At 43.2% G+C, this 19,852-nt stretch overlaps 1 protein-coding gene across 9 annotated transcripts in view; it reads left to right on the top strand.

Annotated features, from left to right (window-relative positions):
• Positions 1 to 19,852, top strand: part of CACNB2 (calcium voltage-gated channel auxiliary subunit beta 2) — an 890,619-nt gene that overhangs the window by 866,804 nt on the left and 3,963 nt on the right. The window lies entirely within an intron of this gene.

The raw sequence follows: 19,852 nt of genomic DNA on the forward strand, positions 1-19,852 counted from the left end.
TACCATGGCAATTGCTCATTAAACAACAGATTAACATAATTTTAAATCGGAATGCTTATGTGTTTGTAGCTATCAAGGTATTAATTATACAAAGATGACAAATGACCAAATACATTATTTGCCTTTTCCCCAAAACAAGATTATTGCATAGGACATAAGTGTTTAACTGATTAATTCCATTCTGTAACCTTGATGTGGCACCTTCTAGTTTTGTGGGAAACCCTACCTGTTCCATCAACCAGCCTTCTAAGTTGCTAATGTATATGTTGAACTGTAAGGGCATGACCGCATATCCCTGCCGAACTCCATTTACTCATTCCAAGGTATTGCTATGTTCTTCTCATAGTATCATCACCGGCCACTCCAGTGAAGCATTATGGTTCAAGGTTACACCCAGTTCCAACTAGGGCTGTTGCTACATGTTTTAATATTGTCTGGAATTGTGAGCTCATTAAGTGGCTTCACTAGATCATTGGAGGGCAGTTCCCACTGATAACACATCTCGTCTTTTCGGTGTGTACCATACCATATTCCTCACGATACGTTTTGCCCTTTGAGATATAGACAACACTGTTCCCAGTCATCATCTTCTTTCACCATGTTCCACCAGATATTAATTAACTTTAGTCTAAAATTGAGTTGGATGATGAATTTTATCTTGCACTGTCATTTAAAACTTTGAGAATATGCTAAAGATTCCCTAGAAACTTTAAATTCAATTGTTGACATCTCCGCATCCTATAGAATTAAGAAATCTGAAAAAATATTGCCCAAAATATCCAGAACTTCGGTCCTATGAAAATGGATCTTATGTCCATGAAGAATGGCTGAGGATTCATCACAATGTACTTAACAATCCTGAACGATATTGGCTGCAGTACACTTGGCATTAAAGTCACCAGTGATAATGCATTGATCTTTCTTGCCCCAGCTGACAGAGCAGCACACTATCCCAATAAATAAATGCTTGTCTATTGTATCCCACTCCCTAGTTAAAATTTCACGAAGCTCAAATGTAATAAAACTGAGCTTTTGGTGGTCCTGGTTGCCTTAGTTAAAAACCCCACAATAACTCCTGAACACAAACTAAAATGTTCTACCCAGGTGAAGAATCTACGGATCAATGGCTCTCCGCAGCTTATATTACTATGTAAGTAATTGATTTGCTTGAACGTTATGTACTGCCCTACGCTAAGCACATTTGTGTTATGCCATCTATATTACGGCCAACGCATCTATGGGGGGCTTCCAGCCTTTGAGCTTCAAAAGCTTCAGTCACTACAAACTATGGCAATTAGGCATGCATGCTTCCCTGTTCAGACCATTTATAATCAACCTGCTCACTCTTTTCAGTACCAGTCTGAGAAGTAAAGTGTTGAGTTCAAGACATGTTTGCTTAGTGCACCTGACCTCACAGGACTGGCTCAGTCTTACCGGCTAATCTTCTGGTTCCTTGTGACACAGGAACATCGCTAAGATATGAGGCACAGTTGTTATTGAGGTTCACACTTTTAAACCAGGTCTATTCTGACAGCAGATCCTTCTGAGATCTGGGTCCCCAGACCCAGAATTCACTACTACTTGATCTGCACCCGATTATGAATGTTTGAAGCCTTCAGTTTTTTGCTATCCTCTTCCTGTCTGATAGAATTTAGTCCTCTATTGCCAAGACATCTTTGGGCAAACAAGCACTTGAGAAAACATTATGAAAAAATAACACTCCCTAACAAACAAACAAATTGGCCTCAGAGCACACATCAGGCTGGAGACTGCTTGGTTGAGCCAGCAAGTACCTGGAGGGAGGCAAATAGCAACCACCCTAACACAATGTGTTGGAGCTAGAGTGACCTTTTGCCAACTGCAATGAAAATACTTTGCTAGACACAAACACTTGATAACCCTAATTGTTTTTCATATCTCTTGAAATAAGACTTCATGATGTCGATTAAGCAATGTCAAGATGTCTGAGTGCACCAAATGTTGTTCCTATCCTCATGCATTGCAAGATACGGGAAAACCAATCATGTCAGTGATGATACATTTGAATCCTGTAAATCCCTCATTGTAGCCCGGACCAGTTAAATTACTTGAATAGGACCTTATTAGAGATATTCCATTGTTAGCTGTAACTAGGTCAAAAGTAGGGGTGTGCAAAATTTGCATAATTTCCTTTTGCGTAATTCTGCAAAATTTGCACATTTACGTACAATGGAAATCTGGTATTTACTTCTATATTTTAATGATGCTACAAAATAAGAAAGTTACTCAGCTGCTCATGTTCTGGTCACATATGTTGTTCCCATCCTCCTGGGACAGAATGTTTACCTAAATGGCCTTTAATTATGCCACCAGCAAAATGGCTTAATTTCATGAATTGCGCATACCAAATGTAATGCCAAATTTTGGAAACTGCACAGGATTGTGCTGGTGTAGCAAAAATGTCACACAGGCCTCATCAAAAGGTGTATTGTCACTTTATTATACGCATTGGTGCCCATCATTCACATTCAGCCACATCAAAATACATTCAAAGTTCAAAATATACTATAACTCTGGATACGCCCTGACCACAGTATTTTCTGTGGTACTTAAGGGTAAACTGAGTCTACTCTGCTCATACACACTCTTCCTGCATCCAGCTTTCCCTCCAGGAGCCACTGGCTTATGTAAGATCAGATGTTGCATACCAGCATTTACAGGAAGCTTGTTATAATCTATTGCATACATGGAATCACTATTTCTAACATTCAAGTTATTAAATGGTGGAAAGTTCACCTCCATGTTTTTCTACTCTACATTCTCTGAAAAGAGAATGTCACAAAACTCATCAGCTTAACATCCTTTTAGTCTTTCACCGTCAGCTGTTGAGGTATGTGGTACATTAATTCAAATACTTTTGTTCTGTCCAAAGGAATCTGTTTACACTCTAACATGAATCATTCTGTACATATGATGTAAGTAAACCATCTTCATATTTGTTTCTTGCAGGCAAGTTCTAGTATTTCTATAATCTGCAAATGAATCTCAGATAAAGCTGAAATAGCTTAATATGCTTAAACACCCCTCTCTAAAGCTACAGACGCTGCACGACAATGCCTAATATCCACAAGTGCATTAGCATGCTGGCAAACATTACAAAGGGGCTCCATAACATCCATATTGAAGGATAAGGCTACCAAAATACCTTCAATCAATCAATTATAGCATTTATAAATTGCAGCACTATCACCCCTAAGGGTATCTGGGCACTGAGGGTGCAGTGTCTCAATCAAAAAGTCATATCTTAAGTCTCCTTCTGAAGTCCACCAGGGAGGGAGCTGTTCAGAGTTGGAGGTGCAGGCTGTTCCAGGACTTGGCTGCTGTATTGGAGAAGGAGCAGCCTTCGCTTTGGCTGTGATGGATGCGATGGGTGTGTGGGAGGTTTAGCGAGGTGGAGCGTAGTTATCTTGCTGTGAGGTAGAAGCTCAGTTGATGGTTGATGTAGGATGGCCCTAGGTTGTGGAGAGCCTTGTTTGCAAGTATGAGGATTTTGAATTGCCATCTTTTCTGGACAGAGAGCCAGTGGAGGTTCCTGAGGTGTGGGGTGATGCTTGAGTGCTTGGGGAGGTTGAGGATGCATCTGGCTGCAGTGTTCTGTATAGTCTGGAGTCTTTTAAGTAGCGGGGAGGACACTCCGGCATAGAGAGCGTTGCCATCGTAGAGGCGGCTGGTGACCAGGGCAATCATGACTGTCTTTCTGGTGTCGGTAGGGAGCCATATGAAGATTCAGCAGAGCATACATAAGATATTGAAGTCGGACGAAACAACTGAATTTACTTGTTGATTCATGGGTAGCTGGCAGTCTAGGGTGATGCAAAGGTTTCATGCATTGTCTGGTGGAGAGATCGTTGGTCCCAGTTCTGCTGCCCATCAGCTTTGGTCCCATATGGAGGTGTTCCTCCTGAAGATCAGGACTTCCGTTTTGTCGGTGTTTCATTTGAGGAAACTGTTTTTCATCCATGTTGCTACATTGGTTATGGCATTGCGGAAGTTGGCTTTGGCATTCTGGGGCTATTCATGAGTTAGAGAATTAGTTGAGTGCCATTGGTGTAGGAGACTATATTGAGTTTGTTCGATCTGACTATGTCTGCGAGGGGGGGTCATGTAGATGTTTAACAGGTTTGGGCTGATGGAAGATCTGTGGGGTACACCTCAGGCCATGTTCTAGTGCGTAGAAGTGAAGAGAGAAATGCTGATGCTCTGTGTGTGGCCTGAGAGGAAAGAGACGACCCACTAAGGGTGTTTTGTTGAATGCCTATGTTGTGGAGTCTTTTGAGGAGAGTGTGGTGGGAGACTGTATCAAATGCTGAAGAGAGGTCGAGAAGGATCAGAGCTGCCGACTCTCCTTGGTCGAGGAGGATCCTGATGTCATCCATGATGGTGATCAGTGCAGTCTCTGTGCTGTTGTTGGCCCGGAATCCTGATTGTGAGGTACAGCTTATGATACTGTTGACCATGACATCTTACTGAGGTGCTCCCTACCTTGGTACATTCTTTCAGCCTTATTTAGAGCAAGAAACCCATGTTGTTTATGGGAATTGATGAAACAAAGTTTGACATGCACAGAGTAAACCAATCAGTCTCTTCTGAAATTCAGCACCCACTGTGCCTCTTAAAAGAAGTGATTAGATGGTACTGTGTATGCTTTTAAATATATGCAGATGACACATGGAAACATAGTAGGAAATAAGGTCAACGTTTAATAATCACTTGGATCATTTATTCCATTGAATGGAAGGTATCTCATTCTTCCTTAAAAGTGTGACAATGGAGGTCCTGGTAATGTAGGAAATTGGCTTATGTGTTGAAGAGGTCACACCCTACTCAAGCAGCAACCACAATTCATGTCAGGGTGAAGTTACAAGCAAACTCCAAATTAACCTGTGCTTAACTCTCTGGTAGCCTGGCACAAAAGCAGTCAGGCATAGCCTAGAGGCAAAGTGTAAACTATTTATGCAGCACTTCAAACAGTAATAAAGTGAAAACACAACACAAAAAAATCCAACACCAATTAAAAAAACTGAGTAAAATGTGATAAATAATTTGAGACAAAAACAACCAAAATCCAATCAGTATAACCGGAGATATGCCATTTCAAAGTTATGAGTGAAAATGGTGCCTAGAAGGACAAAATGCAAACTGTGGTCTTCCAGTGGCAGGACCAGGACAAAGTCACCATTTCAAGCCATGATGAAGCGCGGGCCAGACACAGGGACCAAGTTTGGCCTGCTGAACAAAGTACCTCACGTCCTGGTTTGTGGAATGTTGTGAGATCCCATGTTGAGAATATGAGACACAGCAGTGGTTCTGAGGAAGCTGTGGCGCTGTGGAGTGGAATCCTGCATCATTGTTGAGGATGGCATTAATAAAAGGCTTACGATGTGAAGTCCTGCGTCGAGATGGGTCAAGGATGATCGCATATTGGTGGTTCCAAGGAATCTGCGGGGCTGCGATGCGAAGCCCTACATCGTAATCGAGGATGCCATCAGCGATGACTTACGATGGAAAGGCCTGTGTCAAGGATGCATTGCACAGAGGTAGTTCCAAATTAACTGCGGGCTGCAGTGTAAGGTCCTGTATCTGGGATGCATCGCACATCGGCAGTTCCAAAGTAGATGTGAGATACATCACACACACCAGTTCTGCTCATAGGACCAGGGCTGGGTTGGTAGAGCACCTTCAGGCCTACCTTAAAGGATCCAGGACTGGGTGGCACCACTTGGGGGGCAAGACTCACAGCAGATTGAATGCAGGTGCTAGTTTCAAAATGGCTGGGGCCTTTTCAGTCCCTGTGGCTCTAATCATGAGGCCAGCCAGCTAGCCTTTGGAGTCACTATGATATTCCTGGCTTCAAGATTCGGATCTGAGTCGGCCACATGTCCAGAGATGTACTGAAGAGTTGGATATGAGGGTCCATTATTTATACCTGGTGCCCACTTTGAAGTAGGGGAAGGTTCTGGATTTTTCCACCCTCAGATGTGCTTGAAGTTTTCTGACTCCTTGCCCTTGAATGAGCTTGTCTTGTGTCAAACCCTTTGTGAGTGTGCTCAGGCAGACCCTTTGTGATGTGCAAGTGTGGTTGGTGACAGCTTCTCCCCCTCATCAAGTAAGAGATGGACCATCCTGGCAGCTTCTATTCCCCCTTTGTTTCACTGTCTGGGAGTAATATACAAAGACCAGCTGTCAGCTACACCTAGGAATGTGACCCAGGATACAGGCTGCGGGCAAGCACCAAATGGTTGGGACAAGAAAATGCCAACTCTCAAAAAGTTGAATTTTCAGTATTGTGACTTAAATCCAACTTTACTATTAAAGAGGGTTTAAAATGAAAATTCTTTAGATATCAAACTCCGACTACTCCTAATTGAAAGTTATCACTTAATAAATTTAACAAGTTAACCCAATGTTACGCTATGGGAGAGGCAGGCCTTGCAGTAGTGATAAACCAATTTAAGTGCCTGATTCACAAAGGTAAACTTACACTTTCATGTAAGTTTACCATTGTTTGCTATTCACAAAGGGATTTACGAGTTATATCTTTATAAGTGCGGAGTCTCCTCACATAAAAAGATTGGTCATTTTTTGTGCGGAGACACTGCACTTGTAAAGTTACTACTCTAAACTCCCTTTGTGAATGGTAAACTTGCACAAAAGAGTAAGTACACCTTTGTGAATCAGGCCCTAAGAGTGTTTTCACTGCCAGGACATGTAAAAGTTAAAAATACATGTCCAAATATTTTAATTCAGGGTACCCTGCCCTATGGACTGTTTATGCCCTACTGTAGGGGTGACATATAAGTATTAAAAAGGAGGATTTAAGCCTGGCAAAAGGTTTATTTTTCCAGGTCAAATGTCAGTTTAAACCTGTACCCACAGGCTGCGATGCCTGGCCTGAAACAAGTTTAAAGGCTACCTAAGTGGGTGGTACAATCAATGCTGCAGGCCCAGTAGTAGCGTTTAATTTACAGGCCCTGAGTTCATGTAGTTCAACCTTACTAGAGACTTAAATGTAAATTAAATGTGCCATTAGAATGTAAGCCAATTTTACCATGTTTACATGAGAGAGCGCAATCACTTTAGCACTGGTTAGCAGTGGCAAAGTGCACAGAGTCCTAAGGCCAACAAAAACAAGATCAGCAAAAATGGAGGAGTAATACAAAATGTTTGGATGAAGACCACCCTAGACAGATTTAACACTGGTACTATTGAAAGGGAGTGCCTTTTGTTTGTGATTTACCAACACCGGAATCCCACCAACTAGCACCTACAAATCTAAAAGCATCAGTATCAAATCACTCAACTTCTTCAAAATGAGATTTTGTCTATGATAAAACTTAAAAAGAAATAAATACTCATCCGCTGTTCAAACAATGGAAAATAACATATTTATTGCCACTCTGCCAGTCCTGACTATTTAATATTACCAGGGCAACTGGAATAACGTGGTTATCCAGCTGTTGCAGTTTTTAGGAAAACTATGGAGCTGCTTCTTTCACAACATAAATCACAGTCTTCTGAATAGTGTGCAGACTTCCGCAAAACTAGGGGGCATATTTAAGACTTCCTAGCGCCACTGGAGCATCACTTTTCATGATGTTCCGGAGGTGCAATGTCCTGCGCCGTATTTACAAGGTGGCGTTAAGCCACTTTTTGCCACAACAACACCCATCGCATTTTGACGCTGCCTCAGATTTATGAGGTTTTGTAAACCTGAGGCAGCCCCAAAATTGAACGCCACCCCAGGGGTGCCATTAGCACGGCACAATGAGGAGGAATACTTTTATTCCTCCTTGTTTTTTGCTTTTTGTATGTGTGCTGCATTCTTGCTCACCAAGGTCGATGAATCTTTAGACTGGGCAATCACATGGGGACAATCATATCTTCCTAACCCTAAAAAAAAATCCCCCCCCCCCCACATTATGGGACGAAACCATAATTCTGCTACCAGAACTGCTATAGCATTTTTATCTCTCGCAGGAATCAATGCTCCTTGAGGTGGATTTATCTCTGCACCCAGTGAGTAGTGTGGTAGAACCGTCAACAGAATTGCAATACCAATTCAAACACCATGACCAAGGTGGACATGGAAGCAAACTTCAGGAAATGAAGTTAAAGGAGAAGAATGCATAATATCAATGAGAATATCTGGGACACTGAGAAAATGCGTTGCTCAGAGTTAACAATCATTGATCAATTCAAATTAGAACATGTGGGCAAAATACGAAAAATATAAAAAGACCAAAAATAATTTGAAAAAAGGTAATCTCGGACTGCAAATCACAAACTAAGTTAGGCAAAAGATAAGTAAAAAGGTAAAGCTCAGCATATCAGAAACTAGTTCAAGAGTCTTCTGAGAGGGAAATAAAAAGATTCCTAGGTCTAAAAGGGCATCAGCAAGCACCTGAACAGCATCAGGGGACTGCAAGAATCAGCTCAGACTGATTCTGATCAAATGTCCATCGATATTTTAGAATTCACAAATTGTTCTGATTCATAAAAGGTTCATGTCACTTTGAATAGGCATCATCCAATGGGAATCTATCGTGTGACTTTGTTTTATTCCTAGATCTGTCATGGGAACATCTTCCTTCTATATGATTCCACGCACGTTTAAAACAATTGTATACGAAACCAGTCCATTTTTCACACTTTTCGTCCATCAAGGACACTAAGCTGAATTCTCTCTATACTTAAGCAATAGAATCTATTATCAACTATGTAAGCTTCTCATGAGAAAATAACCTAGAAGAAAGTTCATGTTAGAAAATTAATCAGCATTTTTTAGTACAGTCAGAAATTATAAGCTTCAACAAGCCTCACTCATGCTAACGAAAGAGAAATTATGAAATGCATTTAATTAATAAGTTTTAGAAAAAAACGTTATATGCAAACTTATACATTTAACATTGTTAATATTTTATTACCATAAGCAGTACATTTCATTTCAAAAGTAAAAGCTTTGTCACTGCATTTCATTAAATGAAGAGAACTGCACTTCTCTCACTTTGCACATATTTTATACTCATTTATCATTTACTAATCACAAGAAATTACATATTGTTTCTAAATGCACTGTTAGTCTAGAGTTTAGATTACATTTTAACATAAGATTTATCCCTGTAACATGTGATTTTATCCAACTACCACCTTAGTCGAACACTGAAATACAAGCAAGTGCACATTTAAAATGTGTGTCAGTGCAGCTTTCTACGTTTAGCCACTGAAACTATGATAAACATAAAACACAAACTCACATTTTGAAGACCATTGCACAAGAGGAATTATACTAAATGTTAGGCTACATCACATACACATAGATAGGTGTCATCATAAGTGATGCAAAATATTTTTCAAACCTGAGGTGTGAATATTTAGTAAACATAAGAAAAATAATGTAACAAACAGTGAGCTGCCTGACTGGCTAAAGGTGAGCTTCAGAAGTTTTGTTAAAAGTACTTGCATCAGATTTTAATTTTGAGAGTAGTGGGCTATCTGCCTGCCAAATGCATTGCCTTGGATTTTTGTAGGTAAGAAAAAGATCACTCTTTAATAGCCCACCAACGGTCACATGTTTCTTGCCAAATGGATACATGGGGTGGGTCTCCTGGTGAGCACACACACAAAGACCAGTGAATGAGCCCACTGTCCTGTTTTTGGTGTTGGTGCTTCTGCTGTTGTTGCCAGAGGATGGGTAGGCTGTGTTTTGTGCAATCCTTGGGGCACTCCCTACGTATAGACTTAAGCCCTCTATCAAGGTTACCAAGCATGGCTTCTTCTCCCACAGGTTTTAATTATGGAGATGCAGATATAAATGATGCAGACAATCTGGGCCTACAGTTCTGATGAAATATTGCACTTTGGAAGAAAATTAATATTAATGTACTTGATCCACACTACACTCAGCATGGATGACTTTGCATGCTCTCAAAAGAATAGTGTACTACTTTGTCCTGGACATCACCTGCCTATTAAGATGAGGAGAGGAAGCATTAGGTTGGCTTTAGACAACCTTGATACAAAGTATCAAAATGCCATCCTCTAGGAGTTTCTTACTAATAAAGTGTCAGCGCACATGTATTTTATAGGACCAAACGCCCAAGTAAATTCCAAAAGTTGGTTGTAGAACATTGTGCTTAAACTGTAAACCTGAACCAAAAGGAATCATGTATGCTTTTAGCTGCAAGAAACCATAACTAGAAGACGGCTGATAAGCTTTCTATGCTATTATTCCTGAAAGTTCAGTGTAGACTCACAAGAATATTTGTCACCGTATTTAGAAACAGTTCCCATTGACTCATGATGAGCAGCGAAGTTGAGTCCTTTCTGTCCTTAGAAAAGGTTCTGCTCCCTTCTTTCTGAAAAGCTTGCCCATTTACTTATGCTGGGAATACCTCTATAGCTACAGTGATTGGTTTTAACAATTTAACCATCTTGCACATCCTTTACAGCACCACCATGTTAGCCACAGGAGATTTGATATGGCCCAGGAAAGTAGAAGTGCATGTCTCAACCTCACAGTTCTGTGAGACCACTTATGTGTCATCACATAATCCCAATGCAGCTTTTCCAAAAATCCGCAAGGACAGGCAGGAATGGAATTCACTCCAGGAAAAAGTAAAACGTACCGTGAAGGTTAGTACATGACTTAACGATCATTTACAGCCCTATCTAGACTGTATGTAAAACTAGTTAACACTAGGCATTTACATGAGCTTGTGGAAAGTCTGTTCTATAGCAATGTTAGACCTGCCCCTTTTTGCAGGGTCATCCCCAAACGTTTTGCCTCCTTCCTCCTATTTATTCTGACCAGTTTTTGCTGGTTTTGGTACTCGGGCACTTTACCACTGCTGACCAGTGCTAAAGTGCAAGTGGTCTCTAAACTGTACTTGTAATTGGCTTCTCCCTGATTGGCATTTTTTGAATTACTAGTAGGTCCCTAGTAAAGTGCACTAGAAGTGTCCAGGGCCTGCTACTAGTGGGCCTGCAGCATTGAGTGTACCACCCACATGAGTAGCCCTGTAAACATGCCTCAGACCTGCCGCTGCAGTGTCTGTGTGTGCAGTCTTGCACTGCCAATGCGACCTGGTTGATTTCTATGGATTAAGACTTTTTAATTTAAAAATTCATATCTTTGCTTGTGTATGTTGGAATTTTGTCGTTCTGGTTTTGTTTGATTTAGATAAATAGTGGCTGCTTTTCTAAACTAGTGTTGTGTCCTTTTTGTAGTGTTTTCACTGTATAACTGTTTGTGTTGGTACAAAGACTTTAGACACTGCCTCTGCGATAAGCCTAACTGCTTGTGCCAAGCTACCAAGGGGGTGAGCAGAGGTTATCTGAGCTGTGCATCTCCCTTACCCTGACTAGAGTGAGGGCCCCTGCTCAGACAGAGTGCAAACTGACTGTCAACTAGAGACTCCATTTCCAACAAGCAAAATCGGTGTTTTGAGAATCTTAGAAACTAAACTATATTTAGTACCAGATGTGCAAAGGGTTTTATCATTTGCAAATCTATGATTCTGTAAATCAGAGAGTTTGCAAAAGCTAAAACCCTTTCTCCTATGTAATGAGGGCCACATTCAACAATTTGGAAAAGGTTTTCTGAAACATTAAATGGGCTTAAGAAACCATATTGAATCAGTATTTGGAAGGGGAATGTTTAGGGCTACCCTTCCAAATACCTATTCCTTGTGGTATCTATTAATGTTTTGCAACCAACATTTAGTTGCAAAATGTTAGAAATTGGGTTGTTGGTTGACTGGCGTGTGAGCCCTTGTCAAGCAACAGCCATACTCCCTTGTATGCTGTACAAACAAAAAGTCCCTAAAGAAACTTGTGATTAACCCTGGGTAACTTGGCACAAAAAAAGTCAGGTTTAACTTAGAGGCAACATAACACATATTTATGCAGCACACAAACAGTAATAAAGAGAAAACCCAACACAAGGAAAGTCACAAACCAATTTAGAAAAATAGAGTAAATGTTTATAAATTATTTAACACTAAAACACCAAAAATCCAATTAGTAAAACTGAAGTTATAGCACCAAAAAGCACAAAGTGCCAACAATGGATAAATGGTTACGCTGGACCGGGTCATAGTCACAAGTTCAGGCCGACCTGACTGCAGGTCGGCTACAGTCATAAGGTTAGGCCAGCTGTAGTTTTACCTTCTCAAATCCATGCCAACAGTCCTGTTTGCAATGGAGGGGGCTGCGGGGAACAAGGAGAGCATTATGAGAGACTGACAGGTATTGTGGTGGGTGGGCGTTGCTGGTGTTTTGCGTTGGCGGTCCCTGTTTCATGCTGAATCGCAGTGTGAGCGGCATGGTCTCGATGCAAACAAGTCCGTTCCCTGCCCCAAAGAGCTCAAAAGCTTGATTTCAGCTCTTTGAGCCACATCAAGGGTCCAGGTCCTGAAGAGCACACCTTAGGGGTCAGGAACTGACTTCAGTAGGGCCCAGGGGCTGACACAGTATGTTGGGGAGCCTTCCATGTCCCTGAGGCTCAGATCAGGAGAACAGCAGACTAGGCCTTGAAGTCACTCTGTTGTCCTCAGTTCAAGAGTGAAGTCGCAGGTCCAGTTCTCTTCTCACCCAGGCAAGAGGGCAGCAGGTCAGCACAGCAGGGCAGCAGATCCTTCAGAGCAGCAGTCCTGCAGAGTGGCAGTCCTGTCAGCTCAGCAGTCCTTTTTCCTGGCAGAGTATCCACAGGTCCAGAAATGTATTTAAGTTTGGTGTCTGAGGGCCCTATTTTTATACCCTGGGGCCCTGAAGTGCATGGTATTTCCTGACTCCCCTGCCCTGGCTCCAAGCTGGCTTCAGTGACAATGAGGAGTTGTTAGGTCTTTTGTGTGAAGGCAGAGCATAGGCAATTTAGTTGTAAGTGAGCTGTGCTAAGCTCTGCCCAAGCATCCTGCAAGCAGATGGCCCATTGTGGCACACCTAATCCCTCTTCTGTGTGACTGTCTGGGAGGAATTCACAAAGCCTGTCAGCTACACACAGTTATGTGACCCAAGACAGGCTTCAGGCACAAAGGGCTAAATGCCAGAAAATGGCAACTTTCTATAATTGACATTTTCAAAATTGTAATGAAAAATCCTACTTTACCACTAAAGAGGGTTTATCAATACAGTTTCATAGGTACCAGCATGATAGCTATCTGCTCACAATTAGCAATTACAGCGTATTAAATGTAATAAGGAATGCCCAATTGTATCCTATTGGAGGGGTAAGCCTTACAGTTTTGAAAAAACAAATGTAGGAGTTTTTCACTACTAGGGCATGTAAAACTTAAAAGTACACGCCCAACCCTGTAATTACACAGCACCTTGCCCTATGGGCTAACTAGGGCCAACCTTAGGGATGACATATATGTAATAAAAGGAGAGTTTAAGGTTTGGAAGTAGGATTTAAATGCCAAGTCAACATGGCAGTTTAACGCTGCATTAAGGATGCAGTGGCAGGCTTGGGGCATGTTTTAAGGTGCTACTTAAGTGCATGGCACAATAAGTGCTGTAGGCCCACTGGTAGCATTTAATTTACAGGCCCTGGGTAAATGGTATACCTTTCTACAAGGGACATATAAGTAAATGAAATATGCCAATTAGATATAAACCAATTAAATCATGTTTTAGAGTAGTGAGCACAATCACTTGGCACTGGCTAGCAGTGGTTAAGTGCACAGAGTACTAAGACGAACAAAAACTAATTCAGCAAAAAGTGGAGGGAAAAAGGCAAAAGGTTTGGTGGTGACCCTGCGGAGAGGGCCTTGTCCAACACAAACCTGCACAAGCCTAAAACCAGGGGAGACTAATCAGTACATTGATGGACTTTACTGCTTAGACAATAGCACATGGACAATGGCCCTCTACTGCACAGGCACTTGTACGTTCTATTCCCTACTAAATTCAGTTGGATCCCTCCATCTACACTCTCCTGAGCCACTGAAATGACCCCTGGGGAACCCTTGCCCCCACCTGTGGACACCATCTGTGCAGCACCTAACCTTTGTTTGCTCACAGATGCATCCCATTAAGAAGACATTACCACCATGGTTAACAAAGTGATGTGGCCCATTCTGCACCTTTGGCCAGACTTCTGACCCCAACCCAAGGAAAACTCCATCCATAAGGATAGCAACCAAAAGAAAGCACTGACAGCTGTCAGCGTCAAGAGGCAGGTCGCAGCTGTCAGGAAAACTATTGCCAGCATTGTTAAGTTCTTCCCTCAGCAAAAACGATTCCCCTTTTCCTCGTACCCACATTGGTTGCAGCGGTGTCCTCACACCCGGTGGCTCTTACGGAGGCTGTTCTTAGAACTAGCTTCTTCAGGTTTAACTGCCGCTCAAGATGGTGGCCAGAAATGCTTTTGAGGTCAGCTCTCTAGTGTTTCTACCTTAATCTCATGCTAAAGCTTCCCTGCAACTGTTTCTCTCTGGGAGCTCCTCACTTCAACTGCATCCTGAGAAGAATGAGCAGTGTTCCTGAGGCGCTTCGTTTCATAGAGAATTTTTACAGTTTTGATTAATTAATAATTTTTCTTGTTACGGTATGCACAGCAGCTACTTTTTCCCTTTTGAAGAAGCAGAATTGTTTCCAGACTTGCCAATATATGTATGTACCTATATATATTCAAGACCTCGGTGCTTTGGAGACTTGTCAGTCTTAGAGACAAACCTCGTGCTCAGACTAATTCCTAGAGACTGTGATTGAGAACACTGAACATTGAGAAGGAGTTTTCATTTCTTGTAAAAGACATTAGTAGTTTGTATATTTGTGAACCTTTGAATTGTTCTCCAGAGAACCTTGGAAACCTCTGACTCCTGAAGAAAAGAAGATATTAATGTAACATTGTTCTCTCAAAAGATCCAGGTTAGGAGAACAATAGAATTGGGTGAATGTGAATGGCTGAACAGTTGAATGCGCACTAGGAATGTACTTATCTATGCCCTTATCACCCAACTGCAGGTCCTTCCTTTAAAGAAATCCCAATAAGAAGAAAGGTGCAGGTTTTCAGAGACACACACTGAATATCCTATCTTCAAGTGGGAAACACAGGCTGGAACTGGATCTGGAGGCAGTCTCTCTTTTTCTATTCCTATTCCCCTTTCCGTCTAGCGTATGCAGGGTTCAGATAATCAGTTAAAATCTGAGCATGCATCTGTTGGCGGGAGTTGGGTAAAAGGCATCTGCTCTGTGGAAGTTTGATTTAACGGGTAATCTTCTGACAGTAGTCCTCCTTGGCGGCTCTAACTTTTGAAGTTTCTTAGAGTAGGGGGGCACCAGCTCCAGGTGTCCAGGCATCTATCCTCCAGTCTCCTTCCTACCAGTCCAGGGGTGGTATCCTAAGATTGTTCACTCAACCCAGGATCTGTACCCTGAGGATGAACAGGAGTCAGGGGTGAATAACTCCTCTCCCTGCCTCTCCATTTGGGCCTCTGCACCCTCTGTTTGCGAGTGGTATGCCCAGATGTCTGAGCTTTCAGGGCACCCTGGATGGTTGTCCCTCCTAGCTACTCTATCACTGGTGGCAACTCATTCTCCAGAATACAGTCATTGGGCATCTAGGGACTAACTGTGACCCTTCTCTGGGTCACCTCCCCTTCACCCCCACTCCAGGAATACCAGGGCCGCCATGGGGTTGAAAAGACCTGCCCCAGGGCCTGAGTTACCCTACACACCAGTGTATTTCTCTGGGGAAATCAGCTTTTCCACTACCATGGTCTGGCTGTCCTCAGTGTCCCTCAGCACTGTGACAGGGACCTCATTCACCTTGACCTGGTGGAAATGATGACTTCCACACTCAGGGATCACTAGTCTACCCTCTGAGTTCACCCTTCAACTAAGGGATATTAAGGCATTGTTGGAAATGGCCTTTCTGCAGGGTCACCCCCAAACGTTTTGCCTTCCTCCCTCTCTTTTTCTGACCTAATTTTTGTGCTGGCTTTAGGACTCTGCGCACTTTACTACTGCTAACCAATGCTAAAGTGCATATGCTCTCTCCTTAAAACATGGTGACATTGGCTCATACCCAATTGGCTTATTTAATTTACTAGTAAGTCCTGGTTAAGTGCACTACATGTGCCCAGGGCCTGTATATTGAATGCTAGTAGTGGGCTGCAGCACTGGTTGTGCCACCCACATTAGTAGCCCCCTAACCATGTCTCAGGCCTTCCTCTGCATTGCCTTTATGTGCGGTTTCACTGCCACTTCGACTTTAAAAGTACTTGCCAAGCCTTAAACTCCCCTTTTTCTTCACCCCCAAGGTAGGCCCTAGGTAGCCCATAGGGCAGGGTGATATGTAGGTAAATGGCGGAACATGAACATATGTGTTCTATATGTCTTGGTAGTGTAAAACTCCTAAATTCGTTTTTACACTGCTGTGAGGCCTGCTCCTTTCATAGGATAGCACTAGGGCTACCCTCATATACTGTTTGAGTGGTAGATTCTGATCTGAAAGGAGTAGCCAGCTCATATTTAGTATGGCCAGAATGGTGATAGAAAATCCTGCTTAATGGTGAAGTTGGATTTTATATTACTATTTTAGCAATGCTACTTTTAAAAAGTGAGCATTTCTCTACACTTAAATCCTTTTGTGCCTCCCAATCCATGTCTGTCTAGGTTTAGTTGACAGCTCCCTTGTGCATTCATTCACTCAGACACACCCCAAACACAGGATACTCAGCCTCACTTGCATACATTTGCATTTTGAATGGGCCTTCCTGGGCTAGGAGAGTGGAGGGCTTGACACTTACATGTCAAATGACAGTAGTGTGCCCTCACACAGAGTACTGCCACACCCCCCTACTGGGACCCTGGCAGACAGGATGGAACTGAAAGGGGACCTTGTGCACTTCTAAGCCACTCTTTGAAGTCTCCCCCACTTCATAGGCACATTTGAGCATTTAAGCGGGGTCTCTGTCCATACCAACTTAGACCTTTCTGAAGTAAGACACTTCCTGACAAGACACTCTTGTCACAGACACTTCCTGGCGAAGAGAACCAGAACCTGCTTTCTGTGAAGGACTGCTGCCTTGCTGTTGCCCTGCTGCCTTGCTGCTCTCTGGTTGTGCTCAGAAGTGCTCTCCAAGGGCTTGGATAGAGCTTGCCTCCTGTTCCCTGAAGTCTCAGGACCAAAAGACTTCGGGCCAGATGTACGAAAATCATGAATTGCGACTCGCAATTTGCGAGTCGCAATTCAGGATGCAGAACGGTGTCTCAGACACCGTCTGCGACTCTCTATGGGGTCGTAAAGACCCACCTCATTAATATTAATGAGGTGGGTCGCTTTTTGCGACCCCATAGCGAGTCCCTGCACTCACAGGGATGGTGGCCTGCTGAAGTCAGCAGACCTCCATGTCTGTGACTGCTTTTCAATAAAGCAGTTTGTTTTTTTCATTTTGCAGCCCGTTTTCCTTAAAGGAAAACGAGTTGCAATATGAAAAAAATTACGAAACCATTTGGTTTCGTTTTTTCAGTGTAGGCAGTGGTCGATTCGACCACTGCCTGCTCTGAAAAAACCTTTATGCCCACATTCACAAAGGGGAAGGGGTCCCATGGGGACCCCTTCCCTTTTGCGAATCAGTTACCACCAGTGTGACAGTGGTGGTAACTGCAAATTGCTTTGCGACCGCATTCGCGGTCACAAAGCAATTCTGCATTGCGATGCGAGTCACAAATAGGAAGGGAACACCCCTTCCTATTTGCGAGCCACATTCACAAATTGCGAGTCGATACCGACTCACAATTTGTGAATGAGCATCGCGTTAGGCTGTTTGCATGGCGCAAACTGCGATTTTCGTAGTTTGCACCATGCAAACGGCTTCCTACATCTGGCCCCTAATCTCTACTAGAAGAACTCATTGTGCAGTGAAAATCGACGCACAGCCTGCATCGCAGTGAAAAATTCACTGCCCGCCGAACCAGAATGACGCAGCCCAACTTCGCAACAAGAAGATCGACGCAGTGCCAGCATAGCGACCAGAAATTTGACGCACGGGCCACTGGATCGATGCACAGCCGAGCCGGAACGACACAGCGCGACTTCCAGAGAGGAATCGACGCAGCACCTGCTGTGCAGTAGAAATCTCCACTCAACGCCCACGGATCGATGCAACCCCTGTGACTTCATCCTGTCCACACTGGAAATCCACGCATCGTTCCCTGGGTCCCCGAAAACCCCACAACCCGAAGAGGATCCAAGACCGAGCGACAGAAATCGACGCAAAGCCTTCCCTGCGTGAAAACTAAATTACGCATCGCTGTGTGCGGCCCAAGAAATCGACGCACACCACCCTGTTTTCGAGGCACCTCCTCCTCTGCGGTTCTTTGCGAGATTTTGAACGCAAACCAGGCACTTTGTGCTTGCAAGAGACATTTATTGCTTTTAAGAGACTAAAGACACCTTATATAATTTTTACAGTGATATTTCAAAACATACTTATTGCATCTTAATTGCTTTGACCTGCATCTTATCGGATAAATATTATATATTTTTCTAAACACTGTGTGGTGTATTTTTGTGGTGTTCTACTGTGTTATTGTATGATTTATTGCACAAATACTTTACACATTGCCTTCTAAGTTAAGCCTGACTGCACAGTGCCAAGCTACCGGAGGGTGTGCACAGGATAATTTGGATTGTGTGTGACTTACCCTGACTAGAGTAAGGGTCCTTGCTTGGACAGGGCATAACCTGACTGGCAACTAAAGATCCCACTTCTAACAGGCATGATCTACTTCCTGTCCATGGGGCCTCCCTACCCCTAAGGCCATAATGGCCACCCATGTAGAGGTCCCACCAGCGGTGGTTTCTTTGGACGGAAAGAGGTCCCCTGCTTGTGTCCTAGCTAAGAACAATCAAAGCAGCGGGTTTGGAAATGGGGCGCCCTGGGCCACCGCCCACCAGAACCTCCCTCCTTCTTCTCAGAAGGGTCATGGGAACCCTTCCCTTTCTCCTTAACCTGGGACTTGCCTGTGTTTCCCTTGTCCTCCCCTTCACTTTGCTGGGAGAATCAGAACCATCATTTTTGGGTTCATCTCCAGGTACGTTTGTGGACACTCTTGTGCTGACTAAGAGGTCCACCTCCTCAGAAAGCTTCCTGGGCTCAGTAAGCTTGATATCTACCAGATGTTGGCATGGCTCTGTAAAAGAACTATTGAGCAAGTGCTCATTCACAATTAGGTTGTACAGCCCAGTAAAACATCCACTATGCTGCCAATCACCCAACCCTTCAGTGCCTTGCTGGCATAATAAAGGAAGTCCATCCAGGACTGGTTTGGGAGTTTAAGACAGTCCCTGAACCCTGACAGTACTTTTCAGGGGTGAACCCAACATAGCAACAAGTATTGCCTTCTTGGGGGCATACCTGGTCTGATCCTCTGCTCTAGTGTGGGAAGTGTATCCCTCTCCACCGCAGATATATTTTTTCACAGGCTACACCTCCTGCCCCCCCCCCAAACCCCTCTGAGACCTTGTGTACCCTGAGTGCAACTTCATAAGCAGCAAACCATTTGTATATATTATCTCCCATCACATAGGCACTAGGTTGAAGTGCGACCTTCTACTTTTCAGTATTTTTTTAACCAACCTATTTGTACATAGTTCGGTAGGCAAAATAGTAATGCTTCTGGTAAAAGTCTTTACCGTATGTGTTTTTAGTACATTTGGCCCTTGGGTCCGAATGAGAAATATGAGAAGTAAAATGCAGTACCCGCCCTTCCAGGGGACAAGCATACCATTTAGGTGCCCACATTTTGCAACTGCATCGCACCCTTCCAGAGGGCAAGCATACCATTAAGTTGCCCACATTTTGCA

The sequence above is a fragment of the Pleurodeles waltl genome, chromosome 10 (assembly GCF_031143425.1).
Source record: "Pleurodeles waltl isolate 20211129_DDA chromosome 10, aPleWal1.hap1.20221129, whole genome shotgun sequence".
In the NCBI taxonomy this organism is placed as follows: domain Eukaryota; kingdom Metazoa; phylum Chordata; class Amphibia; order Caudata; family Salamandridae; genus Pleurodeles; species Pleurodeles waltl.